The sequence below is a fragment of the Carassius carassius genome, chromosome 13 (assembly GCF_963082965.1).
Source record: "Carassius carassius chromosome 13, fCarCar2.1, whole genome shotgun sequence".
Lineage (NCBI taxonomy): Eukaryota > Metazoa > Chordata > Actinopteri > Cypriniformes > Cyprinidae > Carassius > Carassius carassius.
In genome coordinates, this window is record NC_081767.1 from 33,198,324 (window position 1) to 33,209,265 (window position 10,942).

At 34.6% G+C, this 10,942-nt stretch overlaps 1 non-coding gene across 1 annotated transcript; it reads left to right on the plus strand.

Annotated features, from left to right (window-relative positions):
* The first annotated feature begins 8,001 nt into the window (after nt 1–8,001).
* Nucleotides 8,002–8,198, plus strand: LOC132156428 (U2 spliceosomal RNA). Its single transcript, XR_009437410.1, has one exon. It is a non-coding gene; the product is annotated as a U2 spliceosomal RNA (small nuclear RNA).
* Nucleotides 8,199–10,942: the final 2,744 nt, after the last annotated feature.

Genomic DNA, 10,942 nt, shown 5'->3' on the forward strand with positions numbered 1-10,942 from the left:
CTGCCAAAGTTATATGAAAATGTTCATGCACAACAAAAGCAATCCATGAGCTGTATGGAAATCAGTATTATACTATGTACATGTGCTACATACTGTACATTATGTTTCTAGTTTTGCTGAATAATTTCTGATTGTCGGTGGGCCGGTTTTTTGTTTATTTCTGTGAAGTTGTTTTATCTGGTATGAACACGGTAAATGTCGCTTTACAGAAGAGTCACATCGATCGCCGTCATCTCATTTATTTTGGTTTACAGAGGAAAACGTTTAACATTTGGTATTTATGCAACATTCCTATGTATTGCACTGATGGCAAATTGTATGTCATGTAAATATATTTAGTGAGAAATTGTACTGAAGGTCTCATTGTTTGCATTTTTAAGGAAAGCGACTCTCTATCGGCATTGAACAATGGTTTATCTTTGAACATTCTGGGTTAACAGAAGAATTTATGAGGTTAAATTCATAAAACATGTCCAGGTCATACTAGTAGCTTCCATAAATGAATCAAGAAAACCAACAACATCCATAACATTTGGACCAACACTGCACCAGTGATTTCAATTTAAGAAAGTAATTGTAAATGGAATTTAAAAATGTAATTATGAAAACTCACCAGCAACAAATCTCAAAAACCAAAGTATATAATAAATTGTAAATGGCAGAGACTACATTCTGTACATTATAAACATCAAATGTTTACCTTTCCAAGATGGAGACGGTGATGTTGACTTCTAAAATCCAGCTCCAGAGGTCTGAATTTCTCAAGTTTCACACAGTTTCAACACAGTTTCACTTCATAAATAATACTTTCATTAATAATAAATGAAGCTGTCACCATCAAAACAGGCCATAGTTTTTAAATTCATATTTGTGCACTGTAAAACTCCACAGAAAATGGAAAAGGATCTGGTTATTTTCTGCCATAACCCTAAAACACAATGCAGTGCATGATTCAAAACAGAGGTAAACACCTTTAAAAAACATGGAAAATTCCTTAATATTAATACTGTACATTGTGTCAGGTCTTTACAGACTTTTCTTGTGTACCTGTTCGATTTCATTGAGAGAAACCTCAGGGACAGACCTGCATGCTTCTGCGATACTGATTTTATATAACTATATAACTCATCACTCAGAGCTCACTGAATTACTGAGCCAGTATACCATATTTAATGCATTTACACACAGCCATTTGACTGCAGCCTGGGACGCATCGGAGGCAGTTGCTATGGAAACGCTGTATCTCAGCCTCCTAGTGCTGTGGGTGATGCTCCTCATGTCTCTGATCATAAAAACTGACATCTAAAAAACCGTAATCACCAAACCAGCAATCAGCCAATATTTCAGTTCTCGTGGGTCTAAAGTGAAGCTCTGACCCGGTCATCGATCTCTCAGTGCCGGCTCAAAGGGAAAAGAGGCCTATATGTGAGGGATTTAAGAGCAATGTTGAAGGCGTTTGCTGTAACTTTTACAAATGCTGCTGAATACCAGCTCACTCTTTCTTTGTTTTTGCTGACTCTCGGTTGTCCCCTTTGGCCTTGACTGCATCTCTCAACCACACCAGATCAGATTTCACAGATTTTGTGTCATTTATAATAGTCACGAAGCTCATACTGCCCATTCAGACATGTTTTATTAAATGTTAATTATTTTTTTCTAATACATCCTCTTCATTCAGTCTCAGTAGGAAAGAAAACCTGTTTCACCCACAGAATAATCAGTACTACAACTATAGACTTTTTTTCTGAAAATTCTTGCATATAATTTTGCATCAGACAAAAAGTTTCAGAAGAGATTCAAACAATGTCTCGAACTCTGACTGATTTGCCAAGACACTAAAGTCTGCAATCGAAACATCACAGAATGAACTCAAAACATATTTCAGCAAATTCTCAAAAGATTTTTACGAGAAATATCTAAAATTGTTACGACAATAAAAGTGGAGTCCTGAGCTCATATGACAGAAAGAAAGAAAGAAAGAAAGAAAGAAAGAAAGAAAGAAAGAAAGAAAAGTAGCCTACAACTGGGCTTTATTCTATATTACTTATTTTTATTCAAATTTGTTCACATATGCTATAAAGACAAACAAAAATCTTCAAATTTGATACATGAATGTATTCACAAAAAAATATATTAGTACAAAATATTTTGACATCTTTTGAAACATACTGTCAAAAAAAAAAAAATATATATATATATATGGCCATTTTTTGTACAGTTAAACTATGTTTGAAAACATTTTTTGCCTCATGGGGAGAGAAAAATGGTCTTCTGCACACTGAAAAACAAAAGTTCTTTATTGCACTCATTGTTTCTGTTGCACAAAAGGTTCTTTAAATTCTAAAATGTTATTTAAAAGACTGTTCACTGAAAGGTTCTTCAAGGAACCCAAAATCCTAATTCTGTGGCATCGCTGAAATAAACAAATCTTTTTGTAACCAATATATTTTTTACTTTAAGAGTGTGGGGTGAACAAGACTTATAGATCCCAAATCATGTACCAAAACCAAACCAAATAAATATATCACACTTAAAACTGCTCTTTGGAGGATTCACAGCATTGTATATTTATATGGCAGTGTCAATTTTGTAATTCTTTACAATGTACAAAGACAAATCCTACACCCCTTTCTGTCAGAGACAGCACATGCTGTGATTCATGAATCTGTTTAGAGCCGAGGACACAGACGAGCAGGTGGAGATTGATTTTGCATATGCCCTTCAACTGTCTGCTTACGGCATATTATGAAAAATCTTGAAACAGGGCGGATATGATGACATGAGACCCTATGGAGATAGACTCGAGATTCTCAAAACCTATATGCATGACATATTTATCATAACTTGTGCAGGTCCAGATGAATATTATATTGCTCAGAGTTTGCTCTTTTAAAGCCCATGGCTTCTCATGTTACAAATATCAACTGAGACAATAGTAAACACTTCATAATATTTAATAGTAATACATAATAATTTGGGGAGGGGGGCATCCGAGACGAAGTTATAGGTAAAGTTCACCCAAAAATGAAAATTCACTGAAAATTTACCCATCCTCGAGCCATCTAAGATGAAGATGGATGCTTTGCAGTGAATGGGTGCCGTCAGAATGAGAGTCCAAACACCTGATAAAAACATCACAATAATCCACAAGTAATTCACAACACTCAAGTCCATCAGTGAACATCTAGAGAAGACAAAAGCTGAAACAAGTTCATCAGTAAAACATTTTAACTTCAAACCATTGTATCAAATATAACACTTCCTAAAGTGAAAAATGTCCATCTCCTGTTGTCTCTCACATCAAAATATAGCCACATTTGTTTAGAGGTTTTTTTTTATGGCTTGTAAACGGTGCTTGATCTGTGCAGATTTCACTACTGATTCAGACCAGACGACTTTTTCACTGGAGGAAGCATTATTATGGATTATGGACTCATATTTTAACCGGAGGCAATGGTTTGAAGTTAACACACAGATTGTACATTGTTTCTATTACTTGTGGATTATTGTGATGTTTTTATCAGCTGTTTGGACTCTCATTCTGACGGCACCCATTCACTGCAGAGGATCCATTGCTGAGCAAGTGATGAAATGTTAAATTTCTCCAAATATGATGACGAAACAAGGTTATCTACAATGAACAAGCAAACTCATCTTTTTCTTTTCCATGAGGTGTGATAAAAGCATTCATGTTGGTTTGCAGAATTCACAGCTCTCTTTCCGATGCTCATATTATTTTGTCTAAGGACAGAATACAAAAGCGGGTTTCAATGAAGTCTTTGGTCTTTCCAGTGATATTTAGGCTGAGCTGCTCTGGAGGCTTTCCTGCATCAGCCATTAGGACATTTGCCTCAGAAAACAGACACAAAGCTCTCTAATTTCCGGAAGCGACTTGGGGAAGAAACACTCCGGTCCCGCAGCGATTCTCAGACCGCTGTTTGTCCTTATAGGACATGTCTCGAGGAACCGAACTGTCCTGCTTCATCAAGCACAGAGAAACATACTGTACATACACAAGCAGCCAAAAGACATTAACCTTCAACCCACATTCTAGCGCCAGCTCATAATAATCTGCTCATAAACACAAGGAGAAAAAGACAGAAAGAGATGCATTACCAAGAGTAAGGAGAGGACTTAATGTCGGTTGCGACCTGAAGCTCCCATTCACATTACAGAAGTCTTTTAGCATCTGTTCAAATGACAAGGACTTCAAATGTCGTTTCACTTTCATCTGTCTGGGTGTGTCGACATTCATTTGACAGTTCAATGAGATGTGTTTGCGAACACCATGCAGCATATTTATGGATCGTAATAATTGCTTTTAAGGACAGGAACGGTCACACCTCTGAATATGTTTGAGTTTATCATTGCATCAGGAAATAAAGGTCTTGTCTTCACAGAGGACATGATGGCATGATGACCACATTCACACCGCAAAGTTTCAGGAGTTACAAATATTAAAATACAGGAGGGAATCTCTTTAATTAATAAAACATTGCCAGATACACGTCCATCTGTTTCGGATAAACCTGAACGTGCTTTTAATGCTTTCACTGAACATTTTACACTAAAGTCTTAAAAAATTGTAAGAAGCAATATTTTGCATAAATGGTACCATAAGTGTGTTTTTCAATAAGCCTGGGTTGGAGAAATATACATACAATGAAAAAAAAATGTTTTATGACAACAAGAAGTTGTCAATGACTGTTAAAAATTAAAAATAAAAATATATGTCGCCTATGAAGTATTTCTAACACACACAGACACATAAAAGTGCGTGACAATAATAAAACTAAATAAAAAAAATCATAAAATAATAGACATACATGAACATTAAAGGCAAATCTAACAATAAAGTACATTTGTTTGAGAAATTATGGCCACCTAATTTTTTAACCATTTTCGTTATTTTCTTTACTTTCCCCATGATTTTCTTTTCTTTCTTTTTTTGTACAGTAATGAGAATTTGAGGGAAAATACTGTCATAAGTATAGTATAATGCAAAAATCCAAACCATCCTAAAAATATTCTGAATTCGTGGTGTTCCTGTAGCTCAAATGATGACGCTTGCAGCACTAAATCCAGGAGTTCGATTTCCAGAAATGCATGAACTGATAAAATGCATATCTTGAATGCAATGTAAGTTGCTTTGGATAAAAGCATCCGCCAAGTGCATGAATATACAGGTTTCAAAGTGTACATGGATATTTCTTTGTAAGAATCACTGTATACTGGGCTTCCCTCTAGATTCGTAAGAAGAGTGAAAGAGATCATGTTTTCAGAGATCATCTTCAGCAGGGATGTGTGAAAGACGTCAGCGTCATAATGAAGATCCACAGGTTGCTAATCAATCATGAAGATCAATAGAGGAAAGACGCAGATCCTCCCGTTCTCCTGCTGGTCCAGTTCTCACAGCTGTTAGAGATGAGAACCTGCCACCTAATGAGAGTGCCGCAGTCGTTTACGAAATATGGATAAACTCCTCAATGTCATCTAATAGAGGACGTGTCCACCTTCAGGCCCTCTCTACATCAGCAGGCTGAGCTCTTACGACTGAAACACTTCAGAAGTTCAATGCTCCATGACAGAATATCAAGCCTTCTTAGTGGTGTTTGATAAAGTGAGCGTCACTTTTACTGCTCATGGAGACTGGAGTTTCTCCAAACATGCATGAAATGACCTGAAAACTACTAAATGTGCATTATACAGTAAAACACACGGCATGAGATCTTAAGTCTCACAATGCATGCACTCATCTTGACTATCTAGTATGATAAAATGATTTGTTTCCCACTTCGGAAAAATCAAGAAAAATCATATTCAAGTATTTGATTTTAAAAGTTAGATATACGTACTATACAAAATGCAGCTTTCAGAATTCCAACAGTATACCTATAACTATTGAAATGAATAAGAAAAATTAAAGTTTAAACAGTGTTCTGACATAAACTAGATACACATTTACAACTTTTGTTTTATATTCAGACACTTGTGCCGTCCAATCACAGTGAAGTAATGAGGAGAAAGTATGAGAGATGCTACACTATTCTTCCACATGATATAACTATCAACAAGCATCAGAAATGAGCAACTGAAATATTTTTTATAATATATAAAACATTTTTTACAAAGGTTTCCAATCATGAGTCAGCCATCACAAGTTTCTTCTTAGACCATAAACTTTTTAGAAGCTATAACCTCTGGTGCTAATGACATTGTTGCTACTTTATGAAAAATGATTTGTGGCACTGCAAAAAAGTGTGCAGAGGTACCTATTTCCCATGAGACCAGGTTGGAAAAATGAGCATACAGTCATTCACAGAACTGATTAAATACAGTGACACACAGCACTCATTTGAACTAAACATCAGAGTGATTAACAGGCATACAGTAGAAATATTATGTGTAGTTTAGTATTAAGCAATGACCCAGATCATGAAATACATTATTAGTAGAGTAAGACAAGCACAAGGTACCATTTTAAAAGTATTGAAATGAAACCGGAATCATAAAAAACCCAACCCTAACTAAATTACATTAATGCAGTTGTACAATCTTTACCTTTTAAATACTTTTTGAGCTTAGACCTGGAAAATTTAAATTTGTAAAACAAAAAACAAAAAATAATAATAATAATAATTTAAAAAATAATAATAATTAGTTTGTTTATTATGAAAACTGTGAGAAAATTAAAGCCAAACACCTGAACAAGATGTGTTCCAAATTTGAGGTTGATCTCTCAAAAAAAGCTTTTTTTTTTGGACACAGAACCAAATGATTCCAGTAGATGAAACCACGAGGAGCACACGTGTGTCTTTTTTCAGGACCATTTAACCTTTTCAACAGGATACTCTATTTTTTTCCCATCAAAAATTTATAATATGATCATTTTTAAAACACCATTTTACAACATTTCTAGGATAAGGAGCACAAAGCTCTAAACAACTCTGAGAAAAGCATAATGAACAAACTGCCCACAATCAGTGCAACTCTCTATAGGAGCTACTGTTCTATACGTGCACAAACTGAAACATACAGCTTTATTTTTAGATCTGTTATTTACAGTCTCAGTTCCTGGAGATGCTGAAGACTTCACACATTTCAGACCATCCATTACAGCTAATTATCTCTGTCAGGTTCGCTGGAGTCTGGAAAGAAGTTATTTTCTACTGGCTTTGGCTCTTTTAGTTGTTATTTTACTGTATGAAGCCAGTGGAGAAACTCAACAACGTCCTGTAATAAGCTTCTACTGAGCACTCTTTATTTGACATAATACAATTTGCTGTGGGATGCAAAAATAAAGCAGCTAAAGTGCTAAACTGTTTTTATATTTTTTGTTTTTTGTGGGGGGGGGGGGGGGTCATGAATTACTAATTCAGTTTGTGAGTAGAGTAATTCATTAAAAACAAAAGATATCACAGGGTTTGATGCACATTCGCAGAAACAATGTAGCTGCAGAACAAGTCAAGAGTCGGATTCTACACCAGTGCAATGCTTTTATCAGTATTAATAATGGATAAAAAACTAAACAAACAACTCCAGCCTGCTTTTCTTTAAGCTTTCCCACAGGAAAGAAAAATCACTAATGGTGTCTTTTTTTTTTTCAAACAACGATGCAATTAAATGGAGAGCAAACAGAGAGTTTTCCCCCAATTCTCTGAAATGTTTCTCCTGAAACAAAACGACCTCAGGAATCTGACACCAGTTTTGGAAGAAATCTCATCAGTTGCTCAAGACACCAAATATATGCTCATTAATTCATTTCACAGCTCTAGTCTCCATTTTACGTCTATATTTATCTCCTAAAGGATTTTAGGAGGATCTGAGCAGAGATCAGCAGTTGTGTGACTGGTTTTATACGTATTTTTAAAGAGCTTATAACCATAAAAAAAAAAGTTACACATTTCGTGTTTAAGTCATTTTAAAACACTTTTTTGGAGCTTTCTGAAAAATCCTGAGTTGTAAAGACAAAGGAATTTTATTAAAAATCCATTCATTCCAATCGCTTCTCTGCCTTTTGGCTAAGATCAAGTGTACTGTAGTATCTGTTCTTATCAGTTTAATATCTGATACGTCTCCCATCCGGGGACTTCATATTAAATGGATTTTTAGATCATGGAGCTGAATCACTTCTCAGCTCTAAAGCTGCTCCTGAAGCTCGGATTCACACTATTGATCCTGGTGTGTTCAGAGACTCACTCGAGCGCTGATCCATTCATACACTCGCAGTCGCCGCCTCCATCTGTTTCCTGTTTAATCACAAATAGCTCTGCCAGCTTCCTGTTCAATCTCTGCCAAATCTGTCATCAGCGGGCGTTTGCCAACTTAACGGCTGGCAAAAGAGAGGAGATGCTATGGGGGCGTGCATGATTTGGGTAAAGAAAATTTTTATAGTTGTCACATGTTTTTAATCCAGGAGATTTATATTTGAACAATAATCTCTGACAAGGTTTTTGAACATTTCCACTGTTTATAATGAGGGGGATAAAAAGATAGCAAGGCATGTAGTCAGTCCCACTATATAGAGTAAGTTCATGTTCATATATATATATATATATATATATATATATATATATATATATATATATATATATATATATATATATATATATATATATATAATGTATTTTATTTATTTTATTCATTCATTTATCTTTTATTAAATTTTTTTATTTTGCTTTATTTGGACATTAAAACAATAATAAACACAAAAATAGCTTCATTATGTTCTGAATTAACATTATTTGAGGTAGGTAAAAAAAAATTATAATGTGTTAAAAAAAAAGTCTCTTTTGCTCACCGATGTTTCATTTGTTTAACCAAAAATACAAAAATAACTGTTAAAATGTAATTTATTGCTGTGATCAAAGCTGAATTTTGATAATTTTTATTTTTCCCGATTCTTTGATGTACTGTATAGAAAGTTCAAAAGAACAGAATTTATTTGTAATAAAAATCTTTCGTCACACTTTGAAATGTCTTTTCTGTCACTTTTGATCAATTTAATGCATCTTTTCAATAAAAGTATTATTTGAAAAAATCTTGCTGACCCCTAACTTTTAAACAGAATTTAATGAATATTTCACCATGATAACTTGAGTCATTAAAGCAATTAAATCATCTAAACACAGAACACAGACTCAGGGGCTGCAAATTGGCCTGTAACTCAACTGAAAGAGCCACAGTGTTATGAGTCTTGCTCAGGATGCACTGAGCTGCAAAGTCAATGATAAATACAGTATAACTGTGTGAAGTGTGTTGCTCCGTTCACAACAGAAGTGCAGGCGTCTCAAGCCATCTGTCACGCCAGTAATTACCACTGCAGGGCAAAATTCAGCCAGTTATTCATACAAGCTAAAACAAACCTCTTCTTAACATCTCAGAAACTTCAGTCTGACCCCATTGACCTCTCAGATCACATGTTGTCACTATAATGATCTTTGACCTTTTCTCAATCTGTCATAAAACCAGCTCCAAGTTCATAACAACTAAAGTAAAAGTAGAATAAAAAATTAATTAAAAAAATTTCCATACAAGATTTTTGAGTGTTTGAAAGAAGTCTCTTCTGCTCGCCTAGGCTGCAATTATTTCACTTTTTTTGTGCTTTACCGTACAAAAATACAATAAAAACTCATTACAAAAAATATCATTACAATGTACAATTATATGTGAATATATAGTGAAATGTAATTTATTCCTGGGATGCAAAGCTGAATTGTAAGCATCCTTTACTCCAGTCTTAAAAAAAAATAATTATAAGAAAAATTTTAAATCCTAAAACTTTGTTTATATCATTTCTTTTGTGCTCCACTTTGTTTGCGAGTAAAACAGGATAATCAGTGAGGGGGGGGAAAGCAGGATTTTATCCACTTGGTATTGATTGGATCATAATAAGTGGGAAAATATCAGCAAATTAGTGCTATTTGATTTTATCTTTTAACAATTAATCTGAACATTTGCAATAATTCTACAAAGTCATTATACTCTCAACTTTAATTAACATACTGTAGAACCTTAACTTCATTGTTGTTATTACAATGGCTGTGATTACATTTACATAATGTTTCACTGTGCACAATCTTTACAGCACATTTACTTACAGCAAAGCTTGGACAATAAAAAAATCCAAGCAATCATTAACAATTCTTTGCTGATGGATGAAGAACATATTGCTTATTTTAATAGCTGCTTTAAATCAGGCCTGTTGACTCATGCAGATGGTGTTTTATTGTTAATCACACACCTGTGATGAAGAATTAAACTTCAGAAGATGCATGTTGCATTTATTGAAGTGCAAACTAAATCCTTAAATCAGTGGGGTGTGTGGACGGCCCTGAGCTGGTGATTAATACCAACCTTGAGTAAATCTTAGGGGATTTGTTAAACACAAAACTAAGAGACTGACGAAAAGGAAGCCATATTAACATAAATCCATGTAGAGCGTAGGTCTAGCATCTATTAATGAAATATACTAGTTTACCCAAATATGAAAAAAAGTTTGCCGAAAATGTGCTCACCTTCAGGCTTTTTTTCTTCATCAGATTTGGAGAAATTAAGCATTTTATCACTTGCTCACTAATGGATCCTCTGCAGTGAATGGGTGCCGTCAGAATAAGAGTCCAAACAGCTGATAAAAACATCACAATAATCCACAGCACTCCAGTCCATCATTTAACATCTGAAGAAGGGAAAATCTGTGTTTGTAAGAAATAAATCCATCATTAAGATGTTTTTAACTTCGAACTATCACAAAAAGGCGAGTCCATAATCCATAATAACGCTTCCTCCAGTGAAAAGTCTGTCTGGTCTGAATCAGGAGAGAAATCTGCACAGATCAAAAACAGTTTTCAAGACAAAACAGCTCTAAACAAATGTGGCTGTATTTTGATGTGACAGACAACAGGAGATGGACTTTATCACTGGAGGAAGCGTTATTATGGAT